A 17,556-nucleotide genomic window follows, 5' to 3' on the forward strand; every position below is an offset into this window, starting at 1 on the left:
ACACGCTCGCAGCTTGATCCCTACTAAAGTAGGACCAAAGCTTTTGCCCTTTAGGAACTAATGGAATTAGTATATTGAGCACAATGTAGCATGTTATTAGCTCACCTTCCTCAAGTCCAACAAGAGCCCAACAAGCACTGGATTTATGGATCCAACATACAATTTTGAGGGTTAAGAAAATAGATGAAACATCAGTTGATGATTTTTTTCTTTTATATATATATATATATATATATATGTATATATATACATATGTATATATATACATATATATATATATATGTATATACATATATATATGTATATACATATATATACATATATATATTTATTTTTTTTATTTTTATTTAAAACAAGCTTTTTTATAAGTTTCCCTTCAATTTGGTTATTAATACTTGTGACAAAGATAAACCCTGTGTGGGACCTTTTATAGAAGACTTTGGCCGGGCTCCAAGAGCTAAATGCTAATGTCAACATAGTCACAATGAAGATGCTAACAATTTTCAAAATGCTAGCGGTTAATTTTTACCATGCCCATCATCTTAATTTAGTGTTTTAACTTATCATCATTCTAACATTTGCTCATTAGTCTATTCATTCAATTTAAACCGGGTATTTCTGCACAGTTGCATTAAAAAGATTAGGCTACACTAATATTATTAGTATGATAGTATTTGTGGAATTATATTCTAGTAGTGGCTGCGTAGGATTGTTTAGAACTTGTGCGATCCAAATATTTCCAATAACTCCAGCGTCGTAAAGTTTAAAAGTCAAAATGTATTAAAAAAAAATAGATGTGGTCATTTCCAAAATTCAATGTTTTCATCTAACGAAATATTCTGCTTCAATCCACATTTGTTGCCGTTTAGCCTTTCAAAAGAAACATTTTCACCACGGTCAAAAAATTGGCACGCACTGATGAGTCATATTCATAAATGAAAGTTCATCGAATACAAAAAAAAAAAAACATTGCCTCATTTAAACCGATGAATCACTTTATTCAAATTGAGGACTTTGTTCGAGGAGTTTTATTTTTTTCAGGGTTATGTCATAAAATGTGACAACAGACATTCGAAGTTTCTATTGAGGTTTTTGAATGAAACTTTGAATGTCTAAAAAAAAAAAAAAAAAAAAGGCATTCAGTAGCCTACAGGCCTAATTAAAATACAACGCAGCTTTTTTTTCCTTTTGTTGGAGCGAGCGGTGAGCGATTTGAGTGGAGCAGGGTGAAATCTGAGTTGAGTGCGGAGCAATATTGAGCGGATCCGCCCGGAGCGGAGGGAGCGAACAGCTCCATGAGCGAGGAGCGGAAATTCTCACCGCTCCGCTCGGCTCACATGCCCCGATTCAGATACTACACAGTCTAACAGTATTTATCATGTGAAATTGTATGTGTTCACCTGTGAATGCTTTTCAATATTGTCTGAATATTTCATCAACAAGATTCTGTGACACTGCTTTGTTTTAATTGAAATGTTGCTGAGACACTGTTTAACCTGTCTGCCTTTGATGTTTTTCTACAAAACAGTGCCATAGATACACTCATCTTTGTGTTTGCATAAACTGTCCATGGATAGGCTGCTGCAGGTTCCTCGCTAAGGTCTCCATAGCAACACCTTGTCATCTGTGTTTAAGTCAGTCTGTGTAGCAGTGGTGTTACAGGGAAATACAGCCTCAGTACCCATCACAAAGTGACAGCGCAATTTACTTTACTCCCTAATCCTGTTTCTCCCTCAAAGAAGCATCGACACCTGCATTACTTAAAGGGAACGGAGAAATCAGTGACTTTAAAAGCTTTTAGTGCCAAAACTGATATTTTGGTTTATGACTGTACAGTAAATTAAATTCTATATAATCATATGGACTGTATACAGTGTCTTCTTTATCAGACATTTATCCTAAATCACAATGTATTTGCAGTTGGTATATGGCAGCCCAGAAGCCCCTTTTTGAAATCCATAACAACTCCAGTCATGTAAATAGATGAGATTGTTGTCATGGTCTTATATCAAGGCACAGACAGCTCATCCAAACACCGCAAAGTGAATCTACATAATCTATCAATACGCTGTAAAGCTTTGGGCCTTCAAGAAGACTCGGGAGATCGATACTTAGCTGCAGGTATTGACAGGACTTTAAATGGTGGCTTAACACAATGTGCACTCTGGAAACGTTTTTCACAGTTCCCCCCATTATCCTGTTGCACATTTGTTTCAAAGACAAAGCCTATTCATTCAGGGAGACTGAGGTTCTCTGCAGAGGGCTGTGGGCATAAATGGAGTGAGTTTTTAAAGGGAAAGTTAATCTATGTTCTTCACGTCGTGTTGTGATATAAACGGCTTCACTGAGGCACTGAGCAGGCTGTAATCATACATGCATCATCCAGAGTTTGCTAAATCGCCATAATGGACCATGACATGTCCTTCTCAAGGATCAAAATTAAGGAGCAGAAACAGTTGATGCAATTGAGATGTAGCTTGTTGGACACTAGCTGCTCGGATGTTCTTGTGACAAGAACAACAATGTAGCTACCAGCTATCAGAACGCTACTGTGAATGTATACTGCGAGGAAGAGCTTGATTAAAAACTATTGAGGATCATTTAAAGGATAATTGCAGTTTATCGCTATTTGCATATTATTTTGTAGGTTTGGCCATTGATTCTATTACCTACAACAACATTGGGCAAGTTAATTCCACAGATCTAGGAACGTGGCAACATCATTAAAAAGAAACAGACAACAAACACATGCTGTCAGATGATCGGACAGGTTGTTTACAACCCCCTTAGGTTGACCAAACTAAACTGTATACACAACTACACCTGTTGTGCCTCAATGCTATACTTTATACTAATTTCATACTTTCCCCTCTAGCAACAAGAGATTTTCACAGCTTATCGGATGGATTGTCATGAAATGTGATACATATATCCGTGGTCCCCAGAGGACCAATCCTACCTACTTTGGTGATCTCCTGACTTTCCCTCTATAGTGCCACCATGAAGTTGACATTTGTGGTTTTGAGGGAAATATCTCAACAACTATTAAATGGACTGCCACGGAATTTAGCACACACATTAATTTCCCCCCTTTGGATGAATCGTGATGACTTAATTTTCCGTGTAGTGTCATCATCAGATCAAAATTGTCCAATACGTTGACTTGGGGCCAAATGACAGTAATGACATTCCCACCAGTCTCTGCTGTACTTTGTACTTTGTGCTAATTAGAAAATGTTAGCACACTAACACGCTTAATTAAGATGGTGAAAGCGGTAAACATTATTGCTGCTTAGCATCAGCATTTAGCATTGTCATTGTGAGCATGTTAGAAGGCTGATTTAGCCTTTAACCAAGAGAGCCTCTGTAACTAAGTACACTACATTTTGAGTACATTGTGACTTTTGCAGTGTTCGATACATATCATCATCTTTAAGATACGCCTTTATTTTGAAATTTGTAACTGATAAAAAAACATCCCCACTTAAATGTGAGAAATGTGGCACTTTATAGTGAACAACAGGAGTTCTATTTCTATCATTTGCATTTAAATAATAGATTGTTTTCATTTACTTGAGGAGCCCAATAATAAAATTGTCAAATCATATTTTAGTTGCTCTTTGTGACTTGATATAAATGTAACTGATTACTGACTATCAAATGGGCATATGATATAGTCTTTAATACATTGCATCACACCCTGAATTGAATCAAATCAAAATTGTGTCGTGGTAGACTTTGTGATATCAGCAAAAATTATATTGTGTTGTACTTGTGATGTAAACCCTATAGGAATTGTGAGGACTTACTGCCTACATTACAGTTGGAAACTGATAGAAATGGTCAAAATGATCAAAATAAGACCCAAGTTGCAATAAACCAGACTGTTTCTTCAATTTCAATGTCACCTTAAAACAACACTTCTCAAACACACGTACAACATTTCCCCTCAGCGCTATTTTAGACGGTCGTTGTCATCTCATTATGGGCTTAGTGCCATAATAATCACACAACACAAGCTGCTTTTTTTTCTCCACTGTTCAAGTTTGAAAATGGGATCTGTCAGCACATCGTTCTGCATTGTTAAGAGAAAAAAACATGTGGACAGCTGGCCTAAGGTGGCTGATGTTATAACAAAACAAAGAGGGTTCTAACTTATTCTATAGCAACAACTCACTAAAATGTTGTGAAAGAAACTAATTTATCATGAATTCAATTAAGAATTCTGCCCATGCCAGACCCCTAAAACAAAGCGCCATATTGGCAGCGGAAAAACCCCACATTGCCCAGTCTTCTCTAGTCTTCTGATTTCCCTTCTGTGTGAGAGAGAGCAGACAACATCTGAGGATTTGGAGAGATTACTCAGTCATCAAGGCTGCACAGTCAACGGTTTAATGGTGAACCCTAATTGACAGGCTGAGCAGTGATGAACTTCATGTGTTAGTAGACGACGCTAAAGTAGATTTTACTCAGCTCACATTTCGGTAGCTTATTAGCATTGCAAAAAAACACAATATATTATACTTCTGAAACAGAGCCCTTTTTCCTGACAACTTTCATTAACGATATGAAAAGAGCAACTCACCTTCAGCTGCCTTTTCTCTTCAGTTGAAAAGCGATTTATAGCTTTACTATAAATGTGCTGAAGCGGTGCCATAAAAAAAGGCCCGACAGCTGTTTTCTTATTTAACGTTGCCATTACATTATTTGTTGTGACTTCAACAATCTAAGAAGTTTCTATTTTAATAATCGAAGCCACTCTCTCCTCTTCCTCCGTCAACTGTCAAATTAATTGCGGGAGAACAACACGAGAGTGTTCGCTGTATTAATTTAATGAGAAACACGTTGGCAACTTGAAATGCTATATTTACCTGTTGTTGCTTGCATTTGTTTTTTTTTTCACTCTCAACAGTAAAGAAACTGGTAAATGTCTAGAAAGGAGTAACAAGCATGTGACTAAGAGGCTTTCGCCAATGGACACTCAAGAGGTGAGGGTCCTTATGGGACAACACAAATCTCCCACACTCATACCGATTATCGCCACTTAATTATTATTTATCTACTGCCAAGTGATGTGAATTAACATAATAGACTGCACCAATTGCTCCAAAACAGTGGAGTGCTATTTGTTTAGCCCAAAAGGTCTAATTATCTGCAGACTCTCCACCCAGCCCCCCCATCCCGCAGCCCCAAACCTTAAACAATTAAACTAAAGCTTTCGACACAGCTTTTTTTTTTTGGTATTTATTTCTGCTATCTGTTAAGTTGTGTGTCCCAGCATGATGCAGACCCAGTGGAGTATGATGGGCAAATAAGAAGAGAAAAAAACATCTTGGACCAACATGAAAGGAGGAACGTCTCGATCTGGAAACGCCGTCTCACACGGCGAGAGCCTCGAGGTATTCCGCTCTGCACTTGAAAAGACTGAAAACTGACGACTTCTCCCCTTTTGCTGCCTATGATGTGCATCTTGCGAGCTTCTAAGTGCAGGCAGTTTATGGGAAGTCAACGAGAGGCCCAATGGATCGCTGTTGAACTAGCAACAGCAAAGGTTGTTGCTGAAGTGCTGGGGGAATATCGGCTAAGTGGGCTGTGAAGGGTTGGAACACTTGGAAGTGGTATCTGGCAGGTTGACGCTGCTATTTACATATCTGGATGGTTATAAATGTGTGGAAGAGTATTACAGTCAGTTATAATAAACTGCATATTATCAAATATTATGAGACTAAGTCTCCATTTATGAGTGAGGGTTAAATTTCTAGTCAGAAACAGCTGGTGAATACTGTACACCTCTTCTTAACACACATTTATTGAAATAGCTAAAATATCCTGGAGAATATAAATGCTTCAAGGACTAAATGTCCAAGTTCCACATTGACAAAAAATAACTGCAACCAAGCAATATTTTCCTTATTGATTCAGAAAAGTTGACAAGGTAATCTTCAAATTGCTTGTTTTGTCCGACAAACAGTACAAAACCCAGAGATATTCAATTTACACCAAGATGAAACAATGGAAATAAGCAAATCCTCACATTTGAGAGCTCACCGCTCTCATAAACCTTGTTTGTGGCAGTTTTTTTTCTCCAGCGCAACACCTCTAATGAACAGACGGTACGCTACCCGCTCAGCACCCAACAGCAAACAAACAAGATTGCAACCAGCTAGCGAACAAAGTGGAGCATTCATCCACTGAAGAGCCAGAAGTAGTTGGGGGAGACCAAAACAGAGCTAAAATGAGAGGGAATGATGGACTTGCATTCATCGGCCGGCCAAAAACAAAAACTCCAAATGAATGCTGATGTCGTTCCTTGCTGCTGAATGTGAAAACAAGCAACTGTTTGCTAACAAATTTGCCATATCAACATTTATACTATTTCAGTGTTGTGGTTAGAACTTGTTGTACAGCCTTCAAGTGGCCAAAAAAAAAATCAAATAACGCAGCATGAATCTTACTTTTGTTCTAAATTTAACAATGTAACCTTTGATCTATCTGTAAATTAAATACACTGTATGCATCACTATCACCTGATCTATGGCACAAAGTGATGATTGAAAAGTGTCTTAAATCCTCCTTTACCGCTCACTAAAGTGTAAACTGCCCTGTGTTTATCATGTACAGTAGGGAACAGCGAATGAGTGTACTATAGGGACTAATTTCTGACACATCCATAGTCATAACCAATGCCCAACCGCTGTTTCACGGCCATAGAAATAAGAAATGGAAATGCATCAATGTATCAACAACACACTATATCAAGCAGGTTGACTGAAAGGTTTTCTGAATTTCACAAGGTTAAAAAAACAGATTGATTTTGGGAGCTTCAATGTCACTTGGACTATTTCAGCATTTGACATTTGAAGGAAAAAGCCACCACTTTGCACTCAAAATCATTTAGTGGTGAAAACAAGCTGCCTTTGCTGCATGCAGAGTATGAGTTTTGTGATCGACAGTGCCCCTTCTTGCTTCAAACTGCCCGCAGCCATTGCTGTGATTATGGGCCTACACAGGGGTAACTGTGGGGCCCTTAACTCCCCCTGTGCTATAGTCGTGAAAAAACCTGGCCTTATTCTGCCATATCCATCTCCCACTTACTGGAAACCTCTTAATTGATGGATGAGGACGTTATAGGAAATGGCAGGAGTCGTTATGCCCGGTGATTTTCCTTCAAATGTATCTGCCACTTGGCTGGTGAAGGAAAGGATGAACAACAACTTTCTTGGACCCCGAACAGGCGGAAAGACACGTGTGCCGGCGGTGCCACGTCGGCAGGGGGTAAAAAGCGAAGGGTGGATGATTGATAGAGACTTAAAATGGAAGGGGGACACCCACCTTCTCTCTCATCACGCCTTTAGCCACAGTGTCTGTTATTTCCAGTGGCTGGAATCAGGATGGGTCTAATGAAAAAGGACTGTGCTCTTTTCCTCATCTTCATAGGCTTCCTCTATCTCTATGTGTCTCTGTCCGTCCTTGTTACTCGCACCCAACCGCTCTCTCTGCAGACGATTTCTCTATTGACAAAGTGTACTAATGAAATGTCACCTCCGACAGCTGGCTGAGACGATTGATGTGCCAGAACTTTTTTCACTTTATTTGAATTTTCCTCCCCTGCACTTTCTCTTTCTCACATTTTCTCCATTGATTTTTTTTGCCTATCCATTTCATAACACTGGAAATTAAATTTTTTCCCATACCCATTTGTAACTAAGGATGGGTATCCAAACCTCGTCTTAAACAAACCCCGGGGATAAATTATTAAAGACCCTAGTATTAAGCTCTGCTCTCTGTATTGGATAAATTAAAGGGTAAAAACGGGCATTTTTAAAAAAATATATATTATTCTGGAGGCAAGATAACATTGAAAAAATACTGCGACCAGCTCATGTACGCGCACATTGCGAGGTCGTGCCAACAAACCAGTTAACAGTAACTACCAGCCAGTGGCGATATGATTGGAGTACATCATTTCAACAACATTTCCAATATAAATAAACATGCTGTCACTTTCTGAATCTAATTTATATCAACAATAAACACTTATAAGACAGGGAAACTGTGTCCTACCTTTCTGACTTCTTTCGTCTTCCGGTAGTTATAGTTCATGCATGTGCTGTCCATTGGAACGGAGAGATCCGCTGGAACAGAGAAATAAAAGTAGTCAAATATTAATTACTATATCACTTTAAGTCAGTTCAGAGGCCACAACATACTGTATGCAGGGGCACAGGTTCCCATTGCCAAGTGCTTTGTTAGCTGCAAGAGGACATAATGCTAAACCGATGGAAAGCAAGCAGCAGTGGTAACAAGCACAACACCAGAGTTACTATCCACCGTGACATTTAAGATTTAATTAGCAAAATCCTCAACAAAAATTGGGTTCAAAACAGACAGCTTGCGGATACCAGACAGGGTAGTTATTTAAAGTTTTATTTATTTTTATTTTTTTTCCCAGTTTAAAATTAGCATAGCAAAAATATGTTTTATTAAAAGGTGCAACTTAATCTATTAAATTACAGTATACTTTATCTCTTAACTCTCTACTGCACATTGTTGCATGAGACAACTGTATGTCTTATTGACCCTCACATCCTCCCATTTGTAAGAATTAACATTTTTACATGTTGTAATGTCTGGTGACAATTTCCTTATGAATCAAATGAGGACCTTCAGTGGGTATAATGTTGCATTTTGGGATGGAACACCCTTTCAGTGCACAGAGCGAGAGATAAAGATAAATTCAACTATTTAATGCCCTTAAATCAAGATAAGTTGTTGGAAAAAAATACAAGCATGGGCAGGAATATTTAAAGAAGCATCGACGATGGTTAAAATACATTTATTTTCTACATGTATACATTCTTAAACAGTGGTTTTCCATTTGTCACCTGTTACTGTAGGATACCTACATACCTACATCCTTTTTTTCTCATTGTTGCTGTTATTGTTGCTGCCCCTGTTTCAGTTAGTTTGAGTCTAGTTCTTTTGTGTTTTATGTTTGTTTTCATGCTGCTCGCTTGTATTGCACTATAAAAACAATAAAAAAGGATACTTGTTAAGTCAATACCTTGCTCAATGACGGGGATTTATCATGATGTAAAATGAGGTTTTACTGTGTATTAATACTTACTGCCAATAGTGGACACAGGTACATTTTATGGTCTAAAGAGGAAAAAGGAACCTTATTGAGTGGATCAGGTCATTTCCCACTAATAATGAGGAGAGTGAGCTTGAGGGCAGTGACAGTGAGGGAGAATGGAGCCCAACATCAGGCCTGAGAGGCAGTTATGTAAGTTTCACCAGTCTAGAGCCAACATGCTGAGACCACTTATTCTCTGTCCATATAGAATGAAATGTTTTCTAAAGGTACAGTGTGTAGGATTTGGCGGTATCTAGTGGTGTGGTTGCAGATTGCAAACAACTGAATACCCCTGCTCACTCCTCCCTTTCAAGACTGCGGTAACGTGAGCATTCATCTCCGAGTGCACGACTGTGGTAACGTCGTTCGCCTAAGAACGGCTCGCATTACCGCAGTTTCACAAGTGTGTCAGAGAACTTTTTCTGTGGACAGAATTCCTTCATTTATTAACACGAGGCTTTTATTCTGAAATATGTGCAGGACAGTGCTGTGGAACATGCAGTGACTTGCAGAGCTCCATGAATGAATATAGTACGGGGTTTTAATTGTCGATTATTACTATTATTTACAAATCACCACACTTTTCTTAGCCTTTCTCTGTCTAAAATAAATCTAAATGACATTTATAATGAAATGAAATGGCCATTATGAAAGGCAAACTCTGTGTAGAAAGAAAGGGCTGGCAGCAGCAGAAAGGCAGCAGACATGCAGCTGACATGAATATTATATTACATTTCTGCTAATAGATCTCCCGAAATGCCACACACTGTACCTTTAAACGAAGAATGATCCAAATTGGCCATTTATGATAAGCAATTTGCATGGCATACTTTGTATTTCTCACGCAAAGACAGGGTGCAGAAAATGTGATGCTCATCTCTGCTTCACAAGCAACATAATTAACGCTGTGTAGAGCATTGAATTTCATTGGAAAACGCAGTTGGATTGATGCACTGCTGTCATTGAAGCATCATAGGTGATCTGGTAATCATTGTTGCTCTGCAGGGGTGGTTATACCAGGTGAAACGATGTAAAACCCCTGAGGGTGCTTGCCAACCCAGCTGCCAACCACCTACTCGTGTCTAAAAATTAAATGCAAACTTTCTTTCAGCACCAGGCCTCTAGATTGCCTAAACTCGTGAAATAGGCACAAATAGGGGGTGGAAATCCATAATTCAAGATGCCTCCCTCTACAACCGGCCCACCAGTCCCCAGAAATCTAGATTTCTGGGGACGCTCGGAGCACACAGCGAGGGAAACAGCATGACTGAGTGACACTTGGGAATTGCTTTGCATTGCATGCTGAGCCTCATCTCAAGGTAAGGATGGAAGTTCAATCCGAACGAAGACGGCAGTGAATGTGCGCCGAATTGGATTTGGTAATTACAGCATTCCTATTAACATGGCAAAAAATTAACTCAGCAGATACAATAGAGGTCAAGCTTTTGTCACTGGACGTTTTTGAACGATGGTTAGCTCATATTTATCTCGAGTTTTGAAATAGCTTGTGCAGCCCATTGAGTCTCAATTTGAATTGCAAATGGGAGTCGGTTTTAAGAGATATAAAAAATGTGTGGGAATTTAAAGAGAATGGAGGTAAATTGGATCACTCTCAGTTAATAATATTCTATTGTGGTGCAGCATTCAGAGTGAATCATTTACGGGGTTACAGCCTACGTTTTCAATTAGCAACACCCAGAAATAGCAAATTACAAATCACTGCTCATATTAACATAAAAACACACTGACCTTCTCTATAGAACGTACTTTAACCTACAACTTATATTTAAGCTGGCATCCTTGTGTTATGTGTCCTATCCTGCTAAAATAATCAAATAAAACACACAGACAGCATCCACCCCATTGCTCACCGCCAAACGGCTATAAATGGTGAATCAACGCTGAATCACGCTGGACAGAAAGCTGCTGCTGCCCTGCTCTGTGGGCGTCAAAACTTTCCAGCGTGTTGCACCTCTCATCTCACCCCAATCATATGTCCAAGCAGGTGTTCCGCTTCTCTGACAGCTGATGGAGAACACCTGCTTAAATTCAGCGGTGATTTACCCTTAAACCCTTGACGGGAAGCGCCAACGCCTCGGGTGGTCCTGCAGCCACCCAGAACAATAAGTGCATTTGTTGACACCAGGGCCCGATGCTTTCCATCTGCCCGGGGGTTAAACATCTGCAACTGTATTCTGTCACTTTTATTTAACCTCGAGGGGAAGAAAATACTTGCCAAATAATGTTAAATCTGTGACTTATCCCTTTAATTTGCCCTATATTTACCATTCCCTGTAGAAATAGCTAAAACTGAATTATGTCCAAATCTATTTTTTACAATAAGGATTTCTCAGATTCTCAAGGCTCCCCTCTCCTTGCTGCTGTGATTCTGACAATGATCAAGGACATGAATGAATAAATGTAAAAATAAAGGAATGAATGAATCTGTAGCTAAAAATGATATAGCCTTGGGTTTACTACATTTCAAGTTGCCGTTTGACCTCTCTGCACATTTAATCCAACGTTTCATAATTATTCCTATTTTTTTTCTAGACAGGCAGGTTATCGTGCACCTTGTGTCAGAGGTTTAACCCAGATTTACATGGATAGGTGACTTCATTAAGTGGGGGTGTGAAGCGCCGGGAGCCAGCAGTCATCTTGATGTCACATGAAAATGATGTTGTCAGACTGGATTGAGATATTTACAGAGCACCTTACTGCAAGGCAGCTCAACGTAGTCGACTGTCTGTGACCTGTCAGACATGAACACATTTACAAAATGGATATGATTATGTAAAAGTGAACAAACGTATTACATTTGAATAGAGATGTGTAATCTGGCACAATTCTGTAGCCCAGTAATACATAAAAGGATGTGCTCTGTCTTTTTCTATTTTAGCTCATTAGTTTGTGTGAACACAGTATGTGGTCTATACCCGTCGAGCCGAGTCACTTGACACTAAATCCACTCTTTTTTTCAATTACGTCACAATAACCACATTTGAGGTTAGGGAATTATTGTCGTCCTCATACAATGGTTCATATGATATCTCACAAAAAAGTTATTAATCATTTTTCGTGCTTTCTCCCACGAATGTCCAGCAACACATGTTCATTTCCACTCGTTACATGCATACAGTCTTTTCAAAATAAACGTCCATCTTCACGGTAAACAATTTGGTTAAATTTAGGCAACAAAACTACATGGTTAGGTTTAGGAAAAAAAAATTGTTATTAAGTGGCGTAACTTAAGTACGGAAGTTACGTTACAAATAAAAACTTGTTTTTTGACTACCCCGGCCTCCTCCTTACGTGTTTTTTTTATCACTCTTTATACTTCCTGGTTCACGATTACGTGGATTAAATTACAGGACATTCATTTACGTAGGTGTAGCTACGAACGGTGTATGAGAACAGCCTGTTGTAGTCATAGTTTAAAGAAAATATCGCTGACTGTTAGTAGGAAACGGGAAACAAGCATCAGTCGCTCGTATTAAAGTCCGACGTTTTGTAACAAGGCCACACTACTTCCTCCTAGGGCTGGGCGATATGGCCAAAATCTTCTCTCACAATATAGGTCATTTCATATCTCGATAAGTCTATATGAACATTGTAAAGCCTATTTTTGTATACTCCTGTGTGAATTAGATACTTGACAAATGAAAAGTACTGAGTATTTTAGAACTTCAGTGCAAAATGAGCATAATAACTTGAAGTGAAATTATAGGGAAAAAGAATCGCGATAGAAACGATATAGAGAAATATATACGATAGACATTTTTATATCGTTTTGACGATATGTATAGTGAACAGTTTCAACAGCAACATTTTACATTGAAGCATGTTTTATTGCTAATAGCTGGAAAAACACACAATGACGTTGATGGCCAAAAAGTCCTCCAAACTAAATGGTCATTCCCCTCCACAGCAACCTACAGTATATATTTTCTAATCTGATGCGCCCTTTATTTCAAGAACGGATTCAACTGACCGTTACAAAAATGATTCATGACCCTTTCCTGCTGAATCATTAATCAATGCATACATGTAATATGTTATATATGTAAAAATGTATGTTTTCAGCTTCAGAAATGTTAGCTCTATGAAACTGCTTGAGAATTCAAAAGCAGCAGGTCTTGATTATCACTGAATCAACAAAGTGCACATAATCCACAGTCAACAAAAGTCAGCTAGAACTCTCCCTGTTTCAGTCACACAGTCGGTACATTCAGAAGCAGGGGACATGCAAATCAACCTGCGTCACCATTCAGAAAAACAAGGGAGGAAACGTTTGTATGCTTCCATCTTTGACTGTTTCATTTGTTTACAAAAGCGCTCCCTCCCCCCTTCATTTACGCTATTTGCATTTACTGCGAGGTACTACATGATAATAATGACATTTTTATTGCTAAGTCTCTTTGGCTCCCTCATAGCGGAGATCATAGGCACATCCTTGGGCTAAAGACGGATTACTCTGTGGTGAGACACCGGCACAGAGAGACATCACATTAAAACACAGACACCTCCTAGGATGTTATTTGCTTGATTTGTTTCTTAGATGGCAACATACAAAGGACTGGAGCAATAAAAAAGTGGAATACAATAAAAGAATCCTCCTTGCTGGGATTTGATTTCCGGGGGGGAAAGAGGTGTGTGAGAGGCGCCCCTGAGTGACTTTTTGACAGCTGTTTGTTTTTGAAGAAGCGCTGGGTTAATTTATTTATTTCTCTGACAGACTGTGGATATGCAAAGCGCTCTCTTTGCTCTCTTTGCTCTCTTTGCGCTCTGTACGGAAAAAAAAATTCCTTGAGCCCTCTTTGTTATTCATTGTTTGAACAACACCAAGACGTGGTGTGCAATGTTAACAAACACTTCCCCTCTTAAATGCATATAGGCTCCTAAAGAAGAAATCTGCTGCAGGTAATATTAAATACAGAAACGTTTCCCCCCCTTCAAATACAATATAATGAAAGATAATAAGCTAATGTGACCAATGCTTACCGCACCTACTTTCATAATGCTGATTAAAAATTAACTGCTTCAGTTGACTCAGGCTTCAAAGCCAATTTGCCGTGGTAATTGAAGGAGATGAAACTGTGAGCACAATGGACTTGAGGCAGCATGTTGATTAGAATTGATGACTGCATTCAGTGTCTTTACATTTCTTGTGCAGTGAAACGGCTGTAGAGCGACACCGGTTATGTCGAAGACGGTGAAAAAGTGAACGTTTATGTCCCTTAAAGTCCGGTTTTAATCCTATTTTATTAGCATTTATATTCTCCATGTAACATATTAGACAATGGCCTTGTGTTGTCATGGTAATTTTCGACAGAAGCTCGGAGGAGGATCTTCTAATTTAGCAAAGCTTCAATTGAAATTGACCTACACCACCTTCTTACTGTTATCTAATAGCTAATGGTGGTTTTCAAAGTTAACTTAACTATGATATTAAGCAGTGCCGCAACACCTGCTGGTCTGTTAACTTCCCGATATTAAACTTCTTTCCAAGTTGCACCCTATCTGCCACAGCGTGCAGCCTTCAGTTCTGAAAAGTGAAGCCAATGTGCAGGTGCCTTAAACTTGCATTCTTTCTAATAGCCAGCAGGGGGCAACTCCTCTGGTTGCAAAAATAAGTCTGATTGTATAAAGTCATGAGAAAATGAGCCTACTTCTGACTTGATTTATTACCTCAGTAAACATTGTAAACATGAGTTTATGGTCTCAATTGCTAGTTTCAAGTCTTCTTCAATACAGCATGATGTTCATTTAGTAAATTATAGTCCCATTTAGAGTATAATAGACCATAAATAAGGGTACGATTTAAGGCGTGGCTACCTTGTGATTAACAGGTTGCTACAATGGCATTGGGTGTTGTCCGTGTTTTCGTCTTACAACCCTTTCACAGTGTGTTTTCAGTTCATGAAAGTTAATTATAACCGTTTTGGTCGCCTGAAAATGTCTTAATCAGCAATCGGTTGTACTTAGCTCCACCCTCTAGTGTCACTGCTGGTTGCAAAAAACCAAGATGGCGAAGGCCAAAAACCAAGATGGCGATGGCCAAAATGCCAAACTCAAGGCTTCAAACGGCAGTCCAAAATCCAATGGGAGACGTCATGATGACCACGTCCACTTCTTATATACAGTCTATGGTTTGCTTTTGACGTATCACAAATACGTTTGTGATACGTATGTCCCATGCAAAACTAAAAGTCAATGTTCACTTACTTATCTATATATATTTATTGCATTTAGAATTGTCAATTTAAGCCAAACCATGATGTTTTTTACTAGAACCTAACAAAGTAGTTTTGACACATTTTTTGTTTTCATTTTACAACGTTAACTATGTGTTTAAAACTGTTTAAAACAGTGACCGTAATCCGAGAGAAAATATGTTTCCCTGGAAGCATAATTGAGAATGCAGTTTCGATGAATAGGAAGGTAATTTTGTAGGAGACAGGGTTGAATTTAGTTCATAATCATACTATTTTTTACTGTCTTAATTAATCTTATTGTAATCTAACAAGCTAAGATAGCTAATGGTGGTTTTCAAAGGTAACTTAAATTGCAACTCCTGCCGGTCTGTAACCTTCCCAATATTAAACTTCTTTCCAAGTTACACCCTCAGTCTGTCAACTATCTGAAAACAAGCACAATACTTGAAAGTGGAGTCAGTGCTTGTTGCTCTGCAAACATGTTGCACAGGCTGATAGGAAGCTTTGTGGCAAAAACTTGACTGTATGAATTGTATTTACTGTGATTTTCTGCCAAAGGCTTTATCAATAAGTCCATGACTTTTATTAATATCAGTGCTCCACCGAGGAATTGATCAGAGCTTCTATCACTCCTATGATCTCATTTCAAGCTGTAATGTGAAACTAAAGGGTCAATAAAGACGTCTTATTTAATTCCCACATTTGGCCGGTTCAGTGGTTCGAGAAACTGGAAACGTGCATCTCTACGATAAGCATCTTCAGTTTCATTTAAGAGCGGGTGATAGCTGCTACCGAGAGGGCTGTGCTGCAGCGATATGTTTGCTTAGTTTCAAATGACAAGTCCCTTTGGATTGCACTAGTTCTCGTCTTGTGTTATAGTGCTTTTTCCTCCATGTTCTTGGCATATCAAGTGTCTTTTTCGGTTTCATGTAGCATTGACATATTTTGAATTTCTAGAACGTTTTTTTAAACATAGTAAACACTATAAAAGTTTACTTTCTATTGCTGAATGTGTTCCACCTGACATATACATGCCAGTAGATAGTGACTAAAGGACTATTGTTTGGCATGAAGATGTATAGCCATTATCAAACGGTCTTGTCATAACAATATATCTTAGAAGATTACACTACATCAAGCTTTTAGGTCCAACATCATTCATCAAAGCAGCTGAAGTCTCTTTTTGTTTGTTTGCTTTCACATCCTGGTGCCGCCACAGATGGCTATAAACTTTAATTTCCTGCCTAAGTACATTTTATACAGCTTTTCCGTGTCACCGTGTACTTTTGTCTTTTCTACAAAGACAAAGATTAAAGAAAAGGAGAAAAATGCACAAAGGAACATTGCAGATAAAGGCGATATGCTCCATATTAACTGTAGGGAGAAGCGTCGGTATCGCCACACTCCTTTTGCCTGTTCTTTTGTTATCAACACAACACAGTATCATATCGAAAAACAGACCTCGGAGAGAATTCTCCAGGAACCCCGTCATGTGCGATAACGCCGTGGTGAGGTGCCCTTTACTTGCAGATAGGGCTTATAATGAGGTAAAAAGGGGGAAAAACATTGGATTAATAATACATGGGTCATTTGTAAATCAATGGAGGGGCATCAGGCCAGTGAATAGGCTTGAGGATTTATTCTGATTACAGAATGGCAATAAAGGGCCATTTACAACCTGAATGGGACAGCTAGTAATTAAGAAGCCCGCCTTAAAACAAAGGGAGAAGGAGTTCTGTGGGAGCACGCCGTTAACTCCGAGGAGAGCCACTGCATGTTAATGGCCACGCTGTATTTCACCTGCAGTTGGTGGACAAGACCAAGAAAGCCAGTCCTCCAGGAAAATGTGCAGTAGCCATCCATCTTATTATAATATTTGGACCGCACTGCAGTATAATACCATTGGCCTGCAATGGATTTGCTGCATTGTGAGGTGGAATACATTGGGAATTAAATGAATGGAGTCAAAGGGGACAGCGAAGTCGCGTGTGACAAACCAACACGGTTAAAAATTTACACCAACACGCTTTAAAATAACCCGAGCTTGTTGTCAAAAAGTGCAGCCACTTTCATACCAATCGTGACTCTTTCCTCGGGTTATTCTAATTAACTTCCACTTTATTGTACCAGATTGCAAATGCACCAACATATCGACTACATTAGTGTCAATCTGATTTTATCCCCTTGACAGCATGATGGATTAAG

General features: G+C 38.9%; 1 long non-coding RNA gene across 2 annotated transcripts in view; it reads right to left on the bottom strand.

The window, feature by feature from the left end:
• Positions 1-17,556, bottom strand: part of LOC119481244 — a 102,673-nt gene that overhangs the window by 46,091 nt on the left and 39,026 nt on the right. For both annotated transcript variants that reach the window (XR_005205142.1, XR_005205143.1), the window contains exon 2: positions 8,065-8,135. This is a non-coding gene — a long non-coding RNA (uncharacterized LOC119481244). The remainder of the gene's footprint in view (positions 1-8,064; positions 8,136-17,556) is intronic.

This window comes from Sebastes umbrosus, chromosome 22 (genome assembly GCF_015220745.1).
Source record: "Sebastes umbrosus isolate fSebUmb1 chromosome 22, fSebUmb1.pri, whole genome shotgun sequence".
Taxonomy (NCBI): domain Eukaryota; kingdom Metazoa; phylum Chordata; class Actinopteri; order Perciformes; family Sebastidae; genus Sebastes; species Sebastes umbrosus.